The sequence below is a fragment of the Acomys russatus genome, chromosome 31 (genome assembly GCF_903995435.1).
Source record: "Acomys russatus chromosome 31, mAcoRus1.1, whole genome shotgun sequence".
NCBI classification, from domain to species: Eukaryota; Metazoa; Chordata; class Mammalia; order Rodentia; family Muridae; genus Acomys; species Acomys russatus.
Genome location: NC_067167.1, coordinates 46,682 through 64,418, shown reverse-complemented (window position 1 = coordinate 64,418; position 17,737 = coordinate 46,682). Strand labels below are relative to the sequence as shown.

Genomic DNA, 17,737 nt, shown 5'->3' with positions numbered 1-17,737 from the left:
GTATCTTCTAGACCTGAGATTCGTTCTTCCATCTCTTGGATTCTGTTAGAAAAGCTCACCTCTGTGTTGCTCGCCTTCTTCTCTGATGTCTCACATTCTTGTTTTTCTTCTGCCTGTGTGTTTATCATTGAATCCATTTTCATTTTCAGATCGTGAACTGACTTTTTAATTTTTTCATCTGATTGTATATTCCTGAAAATTTTCCATTTCCACTCTATGTGCTTCTTTTATGTCTCTCACCTGTTTGTCTGCGTCTTCCTGCATTTGATTATGAATTTCATTTGTTTCCTCCATTACCATCCTCATTACTAAGGATTTGAGGTCATTTTCTTGTATTTCCTTGTATTTGAGTTCTCCGGGTTGTTTTCTTTGGGATAGCTGGCAACTGGAGATGCCATGTTGTTTCGGGTTTTTTTTGTGTATGCTTTTTCACTGTCCTTTAGACATCTTTCCATTTTTGTTTTTGTTGGATAGCTTCCAGAGTTGGATGGAAGGAGTCTGATGATAGATTCACTTGTTTTCTCAAGTTTTCCCTAGGCTGGGAGCTCTTAATGCTTCTCTGGTGTGGATGTTAGGAGGTTAGCCCTGGTGTTTTGGACTCTCAAAGCCAGTGATTTTCAGCTCCCTTGTGTTGTGGGTCCTGCAATCGTTCTGGGTCTCTGAATGAGCACTGGGTCAGGCCAAGGTATCCACAGCCTTCTGTGTCCCCTGCCAAGTCCAGCCAGGAACACTGGGCCCGAACCACGGGCCGAACTCAGCTAGATTCTCAGGGCCTGAACTGTCTGCTGAGCTCAGCTAGGGATTCTGGGCCCAAAAATGCACACAGGGTCCAGCAAAAATTTTTGGGCTGGGACTACGCACCAAGCTCAGCTAAGGGCTTTGGCCCAAAGTGTGTGCTGTGTTCAGTTATTGACTCAGGGCCCGAACTGTCCACCAATCTCAGCCAGGAATTCTGGATTTAAACTGCACACTGTGTCCAACCAGAGTATTAGAGCTGGTGGAACTGAATGTTCCACCCAGCCTGTGTCACAGCAGGAGAACTGCGGCTGTGCTGAGTCAGTGCCGGTGGTGGAACCGAGCGCTCTGCCCAGACTGCGTCACCGCCGGGGACCTGCCCCTGAGCTGAGATGGTGCCTAGGGTGGAACTGAACGCTCCGCCATGCCTGCGCCACAGCAGGAGAACTGCGGCTGCTCTGAGTTAGCACCAATGGTGGAACCAAGTGCTCCGCCCAGACTATGTCACTGCAGGGGACCTGCTGCTGAGCTGAGGTGGTGCCTAGGGTGGAAATGAGCGCTCCACTAAGCCTGTGCCTCAGGCAGAATAGCTTGCTGGGCTGGGCCAGAACCCCCGGAACCTGGGACTTTGTGGCCTAACTGTCCGCCGAGTCCAGTCTGGGTCCAAAGGCACCACATGACCCAAATCCTGCCCAGAGTCCCCTCTCTCATAGCAACTCCCAGCAGCCACCACACCAATCGCCTCCACCGGAAGGCTATGAGCTGCAAACCTCAGCCACCGCTGCTTGTGCCGCTGGTGCTGCTGCCTCTACCACTGCCACTCCGACAAGAGAAAATTCACGCTCCTCCCTTGTGCAGGGGTACGCAGGTCCTCCGCACCCAGGTCCCTCCGAACCATGGAGCACTCTCGCTGCCGTGGTGTTGGGACCTCGGTGTTCCTGGCTCAGAAATCTGTGCAATTCCCTGAATTGTTCACTGGAGCCTCCAAACGCGGTCCACACTGCTCGCCGCCATTTTGGATCCATCTTGATTATGAATTTTATTTGTTTCCTCCATTATCATCCTCATTACTAAGGATTTGAGGTCATTTTCTTGTATTTCCATTGTGTTTGAATTCTCTGGGTCGTTTTCTTTGGGATAGTTGGAAATTGGAGATGCCATGTTGTTTTGGAGTTTTTTGCGTATGCTTTTACACTGTCCTTTAGACATCTTGCCTTCTCTGTTTATGTTGGGTAGCTTCCAGAGTTGGATGAAGGGAGTCTGATGATAGATTCACTTGTTTTCTCATAATTTCCCTAGGCTGGAAGCTCTGATGCCTCACTGGTGTGGATGGCACGAGGCTAGCCCTGTCATTTTGGACTCTCACAGCCATAATCCTCAGCTCCCCTGTACTTTGGGCCCTGCAATTGTTCTGGGTCTCTGAATGAGCATTGGGTCAGGCCAAGGTATTCACAGCCTTCTGGGTCCCCTGCCAAGTCCAGCCAGGGACACACTGGACCCGAACCATGCACTGAGCTCAGCTAGATTCTCAGGGCCCTAACCGTCTGCCGAGCTCAGCTAGAGACTCTGGGTCCAATCCATGCATTGAGCTCCCCTAGGGACTCTGAGCCCAAAATACATGCAGATTCCAGCCAGAATTTTTGGGCTGGGACTGTGCACCAAGCTCAGCTAGGGGATTTTGGCCCAAAGTGCGTGCTGTGGTCAGTTATAGACTCAGAACCCGAACCGTCTGCCAAGCTCAGCCAGGAATTCTGGGTTCAAACTGCACACTGTGTCCAACCAGAGTCTTAGAATCGGGAGTGTGCCAAAAGCTCAGCTAGAGTCTCTGCGCCCAAACTGTTTGCCAAGCACAGTTAGGGACTCTGTCCCCAAACTGCTCCACTGGAGTCCCCCGGGGCAGAATTTGTGCACCGAGCTCAGCCAGGGACTCTGGACCCACACTGCATGCTGAATTCAGCCCAGGACTCCAGGCTTAAACTGCGTGGAGAGTCCAGCCAGAGTCTTACGGCCACCAAGCCTGTGTGCAAAGCTCGGTTAGAGTCTCTGGGCACAATCTGCCCGGCAAGTCCAGCTAGGGACTCTGGGCCGAATCTATGTGCTGAACTCAGCCTGCATCAGTGCCCCAGAACTGCACACTGATCTGAGCTAGTGTCTTGGGCAGACCTTCTTGCTGAGCTAGCCCCTCAGGTGGAACTGAGTGCTCTGCCCAGCCTGCATCACAGCAGGGGAGCTGTGGCTGAGCTGAGCTTGTGCCTTGGACAGAATTGCTTGCTGAGCTGAGCCAGTGTCTCCACGGCACTGTGCACTGAGTTGAACCCGGGACTCTGGGGATGAACAGTCCGCCAAGTCCAGTTTGGGTCTCAAAGCACCAAGCAACCCAAATCTTGCCCAGAGTCTTCTTTCCTACAGCAACTCCCACAGGCCACCGTACCAATCGCCTCCACCAGAAAGCTCTGAGCTGCAAACCTCAGCCAGCACTGCTGGTGCTGCTGGTGCTGCTGGTGCTGCTGGTGCTGCTGCTGCCTCTTCCACTGCTGCTCCGATCCAAGAAAATCCCTGCTCCTCCCACGTGCAGGGGCATGCAGGTCCTCCATACCCTGGTCCCTCCCAACCGTGGAGCACTCCTGCTGCCGTGGTGTGAGGACCTCGGTGTTCCTGGCTCAGTAATCTGTGTAATTCCCTGAATTGTTCACTGGAGCTTCCAAACACGGTCCACACTGATTGCTGCCATCCTAAAAATTTTTGTGATTTAAATTAAACAATCTTTTTTTCTTTTTCTTTAATTTTTTATTATTTTATTCTTGTTACATCTCAATGGTTATCCCATCCATTGTATCCTCCTTTTCTTCCCTCCCTCCCATTTTCCCTTTATTCCCCTCCCCATTACGGTTCCTGAGGGGGATTTCCTCCTTCTGTATATGCACATAGGGTATCAAGTCTCTTCTTGGTAACCTGCTATCCTTCCTCTGAGTGCCACCAGGTCTCCCCCTCCTTGGGACATGGTCAAATAAACAATCTTTATATGAATGTTCCCAACATTTCCAGCCCTTGTGGAGCCTGTTTCCCTCAGGCTCTACCCTACAGCTTAATACATAGAAATTCAGTACTTTTTCAAAACAACTAAACCAAGATTTGCCCATGCACCTATTTTTCTCTTTACATTCAGTTTGCCAAAGTATACACTGTCAATTTATTGGAAGTCATGTTTGGTATTTGAGTTTCTGGAGAAATTTCCCTGGGTGCATGAGTCTTTTAGTCTTACACTGCTAATCTGTTGATGTGATTAAATACTTATACTAAGCAAAGTGAGGAAAGAATTGATTTGGCTCACCAATAAAACTCAAGGGAAGACCAGGCAGAAATCTGGTGATTGGAAATAAATCTAGACCCTGAAAAAGCTCTGCATACTGGCTTGTTCTGCTAGATTTCTCATAGAACCCTGCCTAACAAGAGCAACTCCCACAGTGGGATGGTCACTCATACATCAATTATCATGGAATGAAATGCCTCACAAATATAGGAACAGTCTAGTCTAATGGGCATAATTTCTGAAGTAATTCTCCTCTGTCTTTTTACTGTACTTGTTGTCAAGTTGACAATCATTAACTAGAAATATCCTGCTGAAGTTCTATAGTGCTTGCATACAGCACACCATCAATTCTTGTTATTACATTTCTAGGAATTGGGAACCAATTCAATTTTTTATCAATTTCTTTCCATACATTTATATGCTTGACACTATACAATGTACTAAGTGGCATGTTCTCCATCAGTTCTTGTTTATAGAATAAGGTCATTCATAACTCAACAAGCTGATATATATCTATATATCTATATCTATCTATATCTATATATATATATATATAAAGACTAGGTATAAAATCTGATATCATCATGAGTCTAATTTTTCTCAGATATTGTCCTCTGTGTGTAACACTGACTGTAGTCTTGGATTCAGAAAATTCTGGACATGGGGAGACCTGGTGGCACTCAGAGGAAGGACAGCAAGTAGCCAAGAAGAGACTTGATACCCTATGAGAATATATAGGGGGACGTAATCCCCCTCAGGAACAGTCATAGGGGAGGGGAATAATGGGAAAATGGGGGGGGGAGGAATGGGAGGATACAAGGGATGGGATAAACATTGAGATGTAACAAGAATAAATTAATAAAAAAAAATGTAAAAAAGAAAATTCTGGAAAGAGGGGACAGCCACCTGCTGTTTTGAATGCAGCCCATGTCCAGAAAATGAAATTTCTAATGAGACAAGTGAGTGTTGATGCTGTACAGAAACTTGCACGTTTATCATCATCTCCTAGCCACTTTGAGATACTTAACTTGTCAAAAGACCAACTGAACAAATAATACTTATAACTGTCCTAAATAGAGCTTTGGAGAAATTCTAATATTAACAATTTCCTGAACATCAGCAAACAGTAAAACCTTATGTATTTATGGACACTGTGACTCATTCTCAATTGACAGAGGATCACATTTTCTCAAAGAAAGATTTTGATAATCAAACCTCAGTTTTTGGGAATTTTATAGATTTTCTTAATGATTTATCTCTTCTGAAACTCTGTGTAGATTAGATTCTCATCATTGATCGTTAACTTTTTTATTTATTCTCTTTACATGTATATATGTCCCCCTACAAGGCTTGTGCACACCACATACATACAGGATTCCCTGCAGAACAGAATGTGGCATCAGACATGCTAGATCCTGTCATGTCACTGTAGGGCACCAAATACAAGTTCTCTGTTAGATTAATACAGAGAGAAAATATTTCTCTTATAATTATTAGATTCTAAGAATGAGTTGGAAGATATTTTGTAGTATCCAAAGCCAAATTTCAAATGTCTGATGTTACATCATTCTAAGTATGTTGGGGATGAGTCTTCAGACATTATGTAGGAAATATGAGGATTCTTGTAATCATTATTTTATATACATCATCCAATTAATAATGTAATAATATAATACTGTTCTGGCTTAGAATAATTTATACAACAATAATTTAGTTCAAAATATTAAAATAATATTTCCACCTACACAGAACATATTAATCATATGATTATTTATTTAGAGGTGACTAAATGCAAATAAGCAATGGAAAATTTTTCAAGTATTTTGCCTGTCATTCTATATAATTAAATGAAAGTTCTTAAAGGGCACTAGTGGCAAGTGAGATGACCCAGAATCTAAATATCTTGACACTAAGGCTGATGAACTGAATTCATGCCCAGGATCCATGTAGAAATGGTATGTGACTAACTCCTAGAAGATGGTTTCTTACATACATGCATGCCAACATACAACATTCTCTAAAATAAAGTAAACATAATGAAATTGTCTTAAATGAAAAAAGAAATAATATAGGCTATTTATATTAACAAATACAACAAAAATTACAAAAATTATTTGTACTACTTTAATTAGGTTTTTGATTGGAGGAAGGTGGATGCATGTAACAAATGCAGATGCAGATAAGAGGCTACAAAAACATATGTAGACAGAGTTCCATGAAGTTTTGAGACAGCTGACTAATAGTGGAATTTGAACGCTGGTTTTCTGAGAAATACTTATATTCTCTTTACAGTTTAGCCAAATAGCTAAGGTATATAAAAACATCAATTATATCTATGCACAAATGTATTCCTCTAGATAAAAATAATGAAATGGCTTGAAGCACATCATCACTCTCTGCAATTATCCAATGATTGGGTGGAATTTGACACACATATACTACAGTTGCTATTCTGGATCTTACAACTTATGAATGGAGTAGTATAGGGAAGTATAAACTATCTTGGTTACCACTATTGGAATCCTTGTGTTATCTTGCTCATGTTGTTTACCCATGTTTATTTCAACCTTGAGCCCACTTACAGAGTCTGGGTCTCATAGAATTTAAAATAAGGGAGGAGGAATGGAATGAATTATTCCACACAAAATCAAGATGAAAGGTTTTAGTGCTCAGTAAGTACAGAGTTTTCCACATTCAGTTTAATGTTGGTGCTTCTCATTAACAAGTATCAGGAGTCTTGGCCCCTATGGCTAGATACTCATACAACTGAGAAAATCGTTATTTAATGTTATTGCAGTTTTCAATCACTAATTTTATATTCATATGTCATTCAACTCTCACACTCACCCTACTACATCCTCTTTATAACTCCAATAAAACTCAGATTCATAAGCTTACTTATTACTTCTACATTCACACACAAATCTATAAATCACACATACTCCCTTCTCGTTCCATTTATGTTAGTGTGCTTAGGCTAGTGAATTGTAACTCAAAAATTTACAACAGTTCTGGTCCCAATAGAAGGCAGATTCCCATTCTGTCACATAAGCAACAGTGATAAAACAGTCGATAACCTCAGGAGTCAATAAATGTACAGAATTAATGATTTTAAAACACACTCAGGTGTACCATCATTAATGTATTTACCTTTCTTAAATCAAGAGTCTATTCATTTTAGTATAGCACTAAAATTGATGTAATAAAATTGTGCTTACAGACAACATTATACATGATATATCATCAACAAAATTCAATAAATACAAACATGATAGGTTTTAATTTAAGAATAGTATGATCAAATAAAATCATTGCTCTGCAACAATGACCTTAAATTGCATAATCAGTATAAATCTGTGCATATTGCCAAGCTTCTCTAATGTCCTGTCCCCGTCCCGTGGGTTTAGTTATTCAGGTTCTCGAAGGGGGTCGCGGCCTGTGAATGAGAAATGGGCGGAAGAGAGACACGACTCTAGAAAGGAAGTCTTATCAAGAGTCATTTACTGAAAGCAGGTGTATGATTTTTAAAGTGTGCTTCAGGAAGGGCGCGGGGAAGGAGGGAGAGCAGTGGGAAAGTACAGAATCTTCTGGGGTAGGAACCCCTGGGACAATGTGTGGGGCGGGGGGAGGAGACAGGTGGCCCCGCAGTCCTCTCCCAGAGACCACAGCACGTCAGATGTTCATGTACCGTGACTCCTGTGAAAGGCTACAAAGCCATGGTACACTGAGTGTTCCTTTTCTCAGGGCCAAGTTTCCTCTCCTGGGGCCAAGCACGACGTTTGCGGTTTGTCGGTTGCCAGGCAAAATGTTTGATAAATTCTTTCTGTATAGGCTGGCTGGAAAGGGTCAGCTGGAGTTCAACGCAACCAGGGTCTCTCAGCTCAGCCAGGGTCTCTCGGCTCCCAACATCTCCCCCTTCCCTATTTAATAAGGGCCCAGCACACCACATACCAAGGAAGGTCTCACACATTCCTGAGAGCGCTCGCTGTCGGGGTGGTGGAAGGCGAAAACTGGTGCCGCCTGTGGGCGCAGTACTTCGCAGCTCTCCATAGGGTGTTATATGGGCAGTGAGCTTAGGAAAAGAAAATGGTCCGATCAAGGCTGGAGCATGTCTCAGAGCCAACCGATCGAGGACCATCTTAGAGGTGCCACTCAGTGTCATCCCGCGTGCAATGGGCAAGCTTCCCTGCGGGGTGCAATGGCCACTGGGTGCACGTAGATATAGGGTGCCTTACGACGTGCAATGGCAACCAGGGCCAGTCGAGTGCAAAGGCCATGCAGAGAGAAGAGAGAGAGAGACTCACTGCAAGTTAGTTATGTAGGACTTACAGGCAGCCTGCCAGGCCTGGGGGAATGATCTGACCTCTAAGGCAAAAAGGCTGTGCGGTAAGAACTGAGGATGATGGGAAGGGGTTTGATGAGGTTACCAGAAATGCCTGGGCAGAGTCAAGCCCTCCATTTGGCATCGCGTAATGCCTGGAAATGTAGAGGTTGTCCATAGGGCTGCTGTGAAGGCCGTTGGACCCTTGAGTTCTCTGTTTCGGAGGCATTATTTTTAGGATCTTCTGAGGAGAGGCTGTGGTAATGGACCTGTATATTCTTGGTAGCAGAGTCAACCTGGCTTTTAACAAAGGTGGTTAAACGATGGAAGGCCCAAAGCCCAAAAGAAAGGAGGGGGAGGATCCCCACAAAGGGGCCCAGGAGGCTGGTCAAGAGGGTAGAGAGCCAGGGGGAGGAGGAAAACCAATTTTGATACCAGGATTCTTGTTTCTCTCTGGCTCGCCGACGTTCCTCCAGGGCCTTGGAAACTTTGTCAAGACTCTTTTGTGCTAAGCCTGTTTTACTGACATAGAAGCAACATTCCTCTTTAAGAGCAGCACAGAGCCCCCCTCCTTGAGGAAAAGGAGGTCAAGGGCTCTGCGGTTTTGAAGAACTACCTCTGCAAGGGAATCAAGGGAGTCCTTTACCTCCTGAATCCCATCTCTCATATTAGAAATATCTCTATCAATAATTGTCTGGAGTTCAGCAAAACCTTGTTTGGAGGTCACCAGGGAGGCAATTCCTGTACCTGCCCCCACTGCACCAAGGCCCAAAATAGTGGCTATAGTGAGGGTCGTAATGGGCTCTCTCTTAGATCGGGGGTGGATGGAGATGCCCTTATTTATAAAGTTCAGGAAATCTTCAGGGTTGTGGACGGAGAAGCGAGGGAATAAGAGGACCGTCACACACCAATCACGTTTGTGGATAAATAAAGGGGTAAAGAGAAAAGAGGCCAGGCCTGAAGAGCAGGCAAAATAAGTACCATTAGGGGCCAAGGCGAATTGGAAGGTGGTACTTAACACAAGAGTCTGATTGCAAACTTCCAATAGGTCTCTGGGGGGAAGCATATTTGGGCCCAGAAGGCAAGTGCCCAACCAGAAATAGATTGAACTGTAATGGAGTTGTCAGGTTCAGATGTGGAAAGGGCGGGAGGTGTCTCATTGGTAAAAGAGGGGGTGGAAAAGAGCGCGATGCCCTCATAGTAAGGGGGGGGTGGGGGAGAAACATATCCAACATTCTGGGTAAGTGGAGGAGTTAGCACTTTTAAGCGTCTGGATAGAGGCATTAGCGAGATCAATAATGAGTTCTGCAGTACTAGGGGGACCAACAGGGATGGTGGGTTGGAACAGGGTAGGGAAAGAAGAGTGGAGGGTGGCAGAAGGATGAGGGGTTGGCTGTGGCTTAGGTGCAGGAGGCTTTGGGGTGGCTGCTACAGGCTTATGAAGCATATTATTGGGGCCTGCAGAGGCAGCATTTTTATTGGGGACTTCTTTTAAAAGCCTGATTTTAAAGGTTAATCCCATGTCATAACCTATTTTATAAAGTTGTAGGCCCCACTCAAAGCCTCTGTCAGTCCAAATTTGACGTTTACCTGGGGCGGTGAAGGAGATGGATAGGGGATTGCACCAACTGAGGGTGGCAGAACGAGCGCTATTGCAAAGGTTTTTTTTTAAGTCATCAGGCGTATAGTAATTATTAACTTCAGGGTGTATCCAAGAACTAGTGACAGAGATATAATCCCAGGGGGAGGATGGCTTCCAATAAGTGGTTCCTGATGTCTCACATCCCCAAGAGGCACAAAAGAAATCATTAGAGCCTCCGCACTTGTAATTATTGGTCCGGGGACGATGAGAAGTGCCAGGGCAAACATATAGGCCTCCATTTAGTCCCCAGTAGCCTTGTCTGCTTAAAGCCTTATGAAGCAGTATTCGTTCTAAATCATTGCAGCATCCGACATAGTCTTTTCCTCTTATGGGCTGTTCGGGGGCCTTAGACTCATGCGTGGGCCAAAAAATGTTCTCAGTACCCCAGTCAGGGTTAGCCCCAAGTGCCAGTGCACAGAGGTCTACTTGGAGGACCGGCCAATGGGGTTGAGCTCCCAGGTGGCTACTGGAATTAACGATGTCACCAGCCTGGTTTACAATGACCCATGTGTAATTGAATATCACATAGGGATTATGGCGGGGGTGAGAGAGGGGAGTACTTACCACCGGGCTCAGGAGGACGAGGAAGAAGATGTGCAGGGACATTCTAGGAGAGAACACATTTATTGATCTTTCTCAGGGATTTTTCCTGGGGAGGTTGTTGGGTTAGCCAGTTTGATTAGCCTTTCAGGAAGCCATCGAGCATTTTGTTGAGTCTGGTCATAGACACAGGCATGTCCTTTGCCCCAAATGAGCACAGGGTCTGGTCCATGCCATTGATGGATCTTTCCATAGTACTTGAGCATAAGTATCGGCAGTTGAAGGATGCCAGAATCTATCGGCAGCTGATTTTCCCTGACTATCAAGGGTTAAAAAATTAAGGACAAATAAGGCATGATTTAATAAATTTTTATGATTATTATTGATGGGGTATAATATCCCTCCAGAATTTTTGAGTTTTAAAATCATATTTTGTAAGGTTTGATGAGCTCTTTCTACTATGCCTTGTCCTTGGGGATTGTAAGGAATTCCAGTAACATGTTTAATTTGTAATTGGGCGCAAAAGTTTTTAAAGGAGGAGCTAGTATAGCCAGGCCCATTGTCTGTCTTAATCGTGGAGGGCCGGGGCATAACTGTGAGGCAGGAAAGAACATGGCTGATTACATTCTTTGTAGCCTCCCCGGACTGAAGGGTGGTGTAAAGGAATCCACTAAAGGTGTCTATAGACACATGGATGTATTTTAGTTTTCTAAAAGGGGCAAAATGGGTAACGTCCATTTGCCACAACTCTCCTGGGGTGAGTCCCTGAGGGTTAAATCCCAGATGTGGCTCAGGGAGGAAGGTAAAATGCAGTGTTGACACTGACGTACAATCTGTCGGGCCTGTTCCCTGGTAATGGAGAACATTTGTCTCGGGGTTTGAGCATTTAGGTGGTGTAGTTGATGAGCCTGTTGGGCCATTTGAAGGGGGTGCCGTTCTTGGGATAACAGAATTAAGAAGCTGTTTCTGATGGCTAGGTTGGCCAAATGATTGCCCCTGGCCAAACGTCCAGGCAGACTGGTATGGGCACGAATATGTCCGACAAAGAAGGGGCATGTCCTTTGCTGGATACTTTTTTGGATTTTAGCAAAGAGAGGGGAAGCATTAGTGTCTGGCTGAATAAAGGGCACAGTTTCTAACAAAGGAATGGAGCAAGCGACATAAGCGCTGTCTGTATATAAATTAAAGGGGTGGTCTTGCAGGGTTTGGAACACTTGGAAGACCGCAGTCAGTTCCACTAGTTGAGCAGAAGATAGATTAGTCTGAAACCTGGTAGTTTGCCCATCAATAACATAGGCAGCTACACCGGAGGAGGAGCCATCAGTAAAAACTAAGGGGGCTTGTGGGATAGGGGTACTCTTGGTATGTTTAGGAAAAATTAGGGCTTGTTTACTGAGAAATTGGATAAGTTTGTCAGAGGGGAGATGGTTATCAATCTTTCCCTGGAAGGAAAAGCAATTGACGGCCCAGTCATCGGATGTTTGTAGTAGCCATTGGATTTCGGCAGGGCTATCGGGTTGGCTGACTATGTCTGGGTCTTTTCCAAATATTTTAAGGGAACTCTCTCTTCCCAACCTGAGAATTTTGGCCACTAGGAGGGGATATGGGGAAAGGACTTTTGAAAGGGTAGCGGGTAAATGTAACCAGTATAATGGTTTATTTTGCCATAGCAAACCTGTGGGCCAAAAAGTGGTGGGGAGGATCAACAGCCAGAGAGGGGAAGAGGGGGAGTAATATGAAATGGTCTGATTTGAAATAGCAGCCTCAACAACCTGTAAGAATTTTATAGCCTCAGGGGTCAGTTGTCGAGGGGAAGAGGGGTCAGGATTGCCCTGAAGAATAGAAAAAAGGAGCTTAAGATCTCCAGTGGTGAGTTTTAAATAGGGGCGCAACCAGTTAATGTCCCCCAGCAGCTTTTGGAAATCGTTTAGGGTGTGTAAAGAATCTCTTCTAAGTTCCATCTTTTGAGTGAGAATCTTATGAGAATGTAATTCATATCCTAAAAACAAATAAGGGGGCTGAAGCTGAACCTTTTCTGGCGCAATATGGAGCCCAAACTCTTGGAGTCTGGCTACTAAGGAGGATGCAACTCGCAGGAGCTCCTCACCATCTGCTCCCGCCAAAAGGATATCATCCATGTAGTGGATAAGGTAGAGATCAGGATGTTCAAGGCGAAAGGTATCTATGGCCTGGGCCACATACTTTTGGCAAAGAGTAGGGCTATTGACCATACCTTGGGGAAGTACCTTCCACTGGAAGCGAGGGGAGGGTCCTATACAATTAACAATGGGTAGGCTAAAGGCAAAGCGTTTGCAATCCTCCGGATGTAAAGGGATGCAAAAGAAGCAGTCCTTAAGATCAATAACAATTTTTGAAAATCCCTTGGGAATGGCGACAGGGGAGGGGAGTCCTGGCTGAAGGGCTCCCATGGGAACCATAGTTTTATTTATTTCTCTAGGGTCTTGTAGTAGACGCCATTTATCCCCCTTTTTCTGGATGACAAAAATGGGGGTGTTCCAAGGAGACGTAGAGGGCTCAATATGGCCTGCGGACAGCTGTTCCTGCACTAACTGCATTGCCATGGTGAGTTTTTTGGTGGGGAGGGGCCATTGGTCGATCCAGACAGGGGTGTCATTTCTCCAAGTAATCTTATCAGCCTGGAGTGCAGGGGGAGCAACGGCCCTTATAAAAAAGAAGTACGGTAACCCAATCCTGTTCGATCTAGTTTGGGAGTGGTCTGGACAGGGGTTGAGCATCCCTGATTATTTTTGCCCAAGCCCTGACCAGGGAGGAATCCCTGATCTAGCATTTGTTGTGTCACAGTAGGAGAGGGGCTGAAAAGGTAAAATCCCATCTGGGTTAATATATCTCGCCCCCAAAGTTTGACAGGCAGGCCAGGGACGATGAATGGCTGAACACAGCCCGTATTGCCATCAGGATCCTCCCATGTCAGAATCTGGGAGTTTGGGAGGGTGTTGTTGGATACGCCTATACCCTGGAGGTGGGTTAGGGAGGGATGGCACGGCCAACAGAAAGGCCAGGAGGCCTGAGATAAAACAGTGGAATCTGTGAAGATAACTTGAACGCCCGAGTCAGGATTTAATATTGTGTAGGCGGAGGCACAGAGGTCCACTCCTGCGCTTCCAGGGGGAGGCGCGGCAAAGGTTTGAGGCATTTGGGGCAGGGGCTGAGGGGGAGGCAACAGTGGGCTGGATTGTGCCTGGTTGACCCCCAAGGCTGGCAAAAATCAGACATGCTGGGGAGCCCGTTGTGGCAGCTGAGGCTTTAACATGATGGCAGAGAACTTAAAGAGTGAGGGGAGAGGAGGGCCTGGGGATGGGCCCCAGCTGGAGAGCACAGGAGCATGTAGCAGACGGGGCGGGTGCAGGATCTTTGCTCACAGCTTCAGCTTCTCCGGAGGATCGGGGAGGAGCAGGATTAGATTGAGAGCGAGTGCCAGGGAAAGTAAGGCAGGGAACTGAAGTCTGTGAAAGACGAGAAGTTTAAAAGCGAAAGCTGTTTCTGAAGGCAAGCGATTTCAACAGCATCTGTGAGCTGAGAGTGAAGATGGGCTTTTAGGTTACAAAGGCAAGAAAAATATCGGCAGGAAGGAGATTGATTATAGGGGAGGACAGGAGGCTGCAGTTTACGGGGTGAAGCTGTAGGAGGTGGCCACTCTTCAGAATGATCTCCAGCAGCTTTTTCTTCAAGGGCTGCGTCGTCGTCAGGGTTAAGGGAATCTCCAGGATTAACAAAAAGGACAGCAGGGGGCGTGGCAGGCAAAGAGGCAGGCGCGCGGGCCGGCAGAGCAGCTGACTCCGGCGCAGCCAGAGCTGGAAGGGGAGGAGGAGGAGCGGCGGCGGTGGGGAAGGAGGCACTGATGGGAGGGGGGAGGGTCGGGAGGGGCAAGGGAGGCCACTCTTCGGAGTGGTAGCGGGTGGCTTTATCCTCAAGGGTCGCAGCATCTCTGGGATCTAGTGGGTCGTCACCATTCTGGGCAAGGAGCACGGCGGGTGGAGCAGAGGGAGAGTTTTTGGTCACAGGAAAGACAGGGGCACAGAAAGGAGAGCAGCCGCGGTCTGTAGAAGAGAGAGGGTCATTATAGGCGGACCGGAGAGAAGGATAGGGAGGGACCGTAGAAGAAGGAGGCGGCGGCTGGGGAGGTTTCGAAGATGGGTCGACAGGGGAGTCCTGAGGGATATCTATGAAGGTGAAAGGAGAAGAGGCATGGGCAGAGGTGCGAGAGGAGGAACGAGAAGGCGGCAGGGAAGACTTGAGACAGTACTCTGCAACAGAAAGGAGTTGTTTGTGTCCAGTCTCCGAATCAGAGGCTTGAATAATATCACGAATGAGACCCCAGTATGAAAAAATGTTGTGTCCTAGGGCCTCATTCCCATCCCTAGCTATGAGGACATTTAAATCACGACCAACTCACTGCCATTTGTGTGAATCTATGGTCGGCCCATCAATAATGAACCAGGGGCATTTCTCATCGACAAAAATGAAAAATTCAACCAAATGTTTCTTTTTAACCCTTATGCCTCTCTCTCTGAGGGCCTCTTTGAGGCCTTTGATGAATTCCACCTCTTTAGACAAAGTTTTACCCATTCTGAGAAATTGTACAGATGACTCACCTAATAGTGGAAGCGGCCGGGCAAGCGGCGACAACCATGAAGTCACAGGGGTGATCGCAATCTTAATCTGTCCGTGGGGCGACCCGTACTTCGACAACCACGTCTGGGCGCCACTGTCCCCATCCCGCGGGTTTAGTTATTCAGGTTCTCGAAGGGGGTCGTGGCCTGTAAATGAAGAATGGGCGGGAGAGAAGACACTACTCTAGAAAGGAAGTCTTATCAAGAGTCATTTACTGAAAGCAGGTGTATGATTTTTAAAGTGTGCTTCAGGAAGGACGGGGGAAGGAGGGAGAGCAGTGGGAAAGTACAGAATCTTCTGGGGTAGGAACCCCTGGGACAATGTGTGGGGCGGGGGGAGGAGACAGGTGGCCCTGCGGTCCTCTCCCAGAGACCACAGCACGTCAGATGTTCATGTACCGTGACTCCTGTGAAAGGCTACAAAGCCACGGTACACTGAGTGTTCCTTTTCTCAGGGCCAAGTTCCCTCTCCTGGGGCCAAGCACGATGTTTGCGGTTTGTCGGTTGCCAGGCAAAATGTTTGATAAATTCTTTCTGTATAGGCTGGCTGGTAAGGGTCAGCTGGAGTTCAACGCAACCAGGGTCTCTCAGCTCAGCCAGGGTCTCTCGGCTCCCAACAATGTCCTATCAATAAAATACTGAAGTAGTACTAATAAAATCTCCCTTTCTCCATCAGATGTGGATCGATGTGTGATGTGTCCAGAGGAGCAGTATGCCAACCCAGAACAGAATAACTGTATAGACAAAGCTGTGGTCTTTCTGAGCTATGAAGATCCATTAGATATGGCTCTTGCCTTAATAGTCTTGTGCTTCACTGCATTCACTGCTGTGGTTCTTGGGGTCTTCGTGAAGCACAATGACACTCCTATTGTAAAGGCAAATAACAAAACCCTCAGCTACCTCTTACTTATATCACTCATGTTCTGTTTCCTCTGCTCCTTGCTTTTCCTTGGACGTCCAAACACAGCCACCTGCACCCTGCAGCAGATCACATTTGGAGTTGTATTCACTGTAGCTGTTTCCACAGTTCTGGTCAAAATAATCACTGTGGTTCTGGCTTTCAAACTCACAGCCCCCAGAAGAAGGATGAAGTATATGCTAATATCAGGGGTACCTAACTACATCATTCCCATCTGCTCCTTATTTCAAGTAGTTCTTTGTTCAATTTGGCTAGGAACTTCACCTCCATTTGTTGATATTGATGCATACTCTGAGCATGGTCACATCATCATTGTCTGTAACAAGGGCTCAGTTGCTGCATTCTAATGTGTCCTGGGATTCTTGGCCTGCATGGCCATGGCAAGCTTCACTGTAGCTCTCCTGGCAAGAAACCTGCCTGACACCTTCGATGAAGCCAAGTACCTGACATTCAGCATGTTGTTGTTCTTCTGTTTCTGGGTCAGCTTCATCCCTCTATATCATAGCACCAAAGGCAAGGTCATGGTTGCTTTGGAGATCTTCTCCATCTTGCCTTCCAGTGCCGGGATGTTTGGATGCATCTTTGTTCCTATGTTCTATATAATTTTGTTAAGACCAGAAAGAATTTCTATCCAAAAAATCAGGAAGAAATCATAATCCTAAACACTTATTATATGAACTACAATTGACAGATAATGATTCTGTATGAACACCATATAGAGGATTACAGTTCAATATCTAATTCTTTTTAGAATGACTCTCTCATTTGTTTTCTACTGGTGATGCTAGTCAGTATCATATCTACTAACATTATCTACCTTTCCATATGATCGTGTGCTAAGCATTTTTTATGAGGCTTAGCTTTCTGGCATGTGTACATTGTGGAACTGTTCTTCTCTGCTCAAACATACAAATGTTCACAATAACCTCAAAGTATTCTTTAATACTTGGAAGAATGAATGACTTTTATTACAGTTCTATATTAAGAATAAAATACAAGGAGATTTTAGAGAGAACTGTTGTTTACAGATGAAGTTGAAACAATGTTCCTCCTACAGGGGGAAGATAAAATACCTCTAATTGTGTTATATGAGCTAAAGGAATATTACCTATAAGAGAGAGTAATATCTTGATTAACAAATAAAAAAAACAAAAAATGGATTGATGGCCTACTAGTTAATAGTATGCCTTAATCTTGTAGAGGACCTGATTCAATATCCAGTCCAGTCTTGAGAAAATGATTACTCCAAAGGACTGTAACAAAAGCTCCAAAAAGAAAATCAAAGTGATGTGCTCTTTTGGGAACAATGGTTATGTGAACTCATAAATGTACACAAAAATACACTAAAGTGCACACTTAAACACACACATGTACACACATGCACACAATTCAGATTACATCATCTTTTAAAGTAGCAATATATTACAAAAAATATTCACTAAGATTTGTTTTTCACATATGACCCCAACCGTTGGATGGGGAGACCTGGTGGCACTCAGAGGAAGGATAGCAGGCTACCAAGAAGAGACTTGATACCCTATGAGCATATAAAGGAGGAGGAAGTCCCCATCAGTCACAGTCATAGGAGAGAGGAGTAATGGGAAAATGGGAGGGAGAG

The 17,737-nt window shown here is 45.6% G+C and overlaps 1 pseudogene; it reads left to right on the top strand.

The window, feature by feature from the left end:
- LOC127183577 (vomeronasal type-2 receptor 116-like) overlaps positions 1-16,775 on the top strand; it is a 35,985-nt pseudogene extending 19,210 nt beyond the window's left edge.
- The last annotated feature ends 962 nt before the right edge of the window (positions 16,776-17,737 follow it).